Genomic DNA, 2,532 nt, shown 5'->3' on the forward strand with positions numbered 1-2,532 from the left:
TAGCGAACCCTATCATAGTTTTCCATAGATCCACCTGCAAGTTACCTGTCCATTTAAACTTTTGGCAGTTCTATTGTCCCATTGAACAAATACAACAGGTAATGTTTTCTGTATAGTTTATTTGATGGACCTTTAAATTTCTTCCAAGAGAAATCTATCACTCATTGATTAATTTACCTGAGTAAAAAAATATCTTCCAAATAAATGAAAATACACTTGTAATTATTCAATATACCCTGGTTGTTGTTTTTTATTCTTCATTCAAAACTGAGGTTTTGTTATGTTTTCATAAAAGGATGTCAATAATGTATTTATGAGGACAGAACTCAATATAATAGATGCCCAAGGTGTATGAATGTGTGTTTTTTGTTTATTTTTCAAATTCTGTAAACCAACTTATTTTCACAAATAGTTATTCATCTCAACTTATTCCTTTTATGTTGATTTCTCAGCTACGTATCTGAATAGATTAATAATTTTCTTGCTGTTATTATGTAAGGGAAGACCAAAAAGTAATATTTGTACAATGATTTATTTGTACTCTTATTTTATAAAATCACTGTTATTTTACTTTTGACCATACAAGAGCTGCAATATGTGATGCAGTTATAGATGGAATAACGCTTGAAAAATCTGAGAACATTTTTAAACACTGTGGATATATTCATTAAAATTATCTCCCCTGGTTATTGTTGAGTCTGACTGTTTATTTATTGTGTAGTTCTTTTGATTCATACAAAGTGCAAATTTTGCTGGATACATTATTTACACATTAAATCAATTTAGATAAAAAAATATTTTAAGAATTTCATGATTAATTTGATTAAAAAAACGCTTTAATTTTGCATCTTGAATAATTTTGAAATCTTGAAAATGACTTTGAAACTTATTTTGCAAACTAACTTAACTAAATAAAGCAATGCACACTACTTTGAAACTTATTTTGCAAACTAACTTAACTAAATAAAGCAATGCACACTTGGCTGAGATTCATTTTACTATCATAAATACTGAAGTATGAACAAACTAATCCCCCCTTAGACAAGCTTACCCTCCTATAGGTTATAAGGTTAATTATACAAAAGTTTGATCAGAAATCAACTTTTAATTTTTGAATCAGTGTTTATATTGAAACTATAAAAAATGTATTATTGATATTGAATAAATACAATGCCACATGCAGTTTTGCAGGAGTTCTTATTTATTATTTGTACATGTATTTTTTTTATCATTGACAGTTCAATTTTTTGTTCAGGTAAATTAATCAATGAGTGATATATTTCTCTTGGAAGAAATTTAAAGGTCCATCAAATAAACTATACAGAAAACATTACCTGTTGTATTTGTTCAATGGGACAATAGAACTTACAAAAGTTTAAATGGACAGGTAACTTGCAAGTGAATCTATGGAAAACTATGATAGGGTTCGCTATAACATTATTTGATTTTAAATTTTTACATCACTTTACATTATATTCAGTTATATGGAGAAAAAAAACCCAGAATAAATGAGGGTTAAACGTATGCCTTTTATTTCTATTACATTTATTGTTTTAACATTATTCAATATTAAATTTCTAAATCACTTTGTATTGTATTTTGTTTTATGAACAATAGCAGAATAAAAAAAAGTGTTAATGGCGTTATAACATGAAATATATTAAAATGTTGACTGTGGTTTGATTCAAATCAACAGTTTTCATAGTTGTATTATTGTTTTTCAAAGTTTGGAAGAAGTAGATTTTAATATCCTCTGTTTTCATTTTGTCTATGTTATAAATTCTGCACATAGCAAATTAAAGCAGCAAATGTTATCACATTCTACTAGCTAGTCTCTGCAATATTGGAAGTTTGTTAAAAAAAACACACCAGCAGAACACTAAACAGGATCTGCTTACCCTTTTTCTGGAGCACCTAAGATAACTGTAGTTTTTAGTGGGGTCTACATGTGTGTTGCTTAGTCTTCAGTTTTCTATCTTTTTTGTGTCTTATTGTTTGTCTTTTACTTTTGAAGCCATTGAGTTGTCAGTTTATTTTCAATTTATGAGTTTAAATGTCCCTCTTGTATTTTTTGTCCATCTTTTTCAACACTTTTTTTCTCAGACTTTTGACAGCAGCAAAGGTGTGCTTGTAAATATATGAAACTCTGCAACTCATTTCACATAAAGTCTTAAGGATTTTGTGTAATGACCCTGTTTCTTTTTAAACAAAATAATAATGAAAATGACTACAACTTTATGCAAGTGAGGTTTAAACATTTCTTGTGTCTAAGCAAATATTATTTATATTGAGACAAAATAGAGGTAGATATCAAAGGGACATTAAAACTCATAGATCGTAAGCAAACTATCAACGCCATAGCTAAAAAAGAAACCGACAAATAATAGTATACAAGACACAACACAGAAAAGTAAAGACTAAGCAAACCCCCCCCCCCCCCCCCCCCCCTCATTAAAAACTAGGGTTGATCCCGGGTGCACCGGAACGGTAAACAGATCCTGCTTCACATGTGGTACACTCGTATTGCTCATA

This window comes from Mytilus edulis, chromosome 2 (assembly GCF_963676685.1).
Source record: "Mytilus edulis chromosome 2, xbMytEdul2.2, whole genome shotgun sequence".
NCBI classification, from domain to species: domain Eukaryota; kingdom Metazoa; phylum Mollusca; class Bivalvia; order Mytilida; family Mytilidae; genus Mytilus; species Mytilus edulis.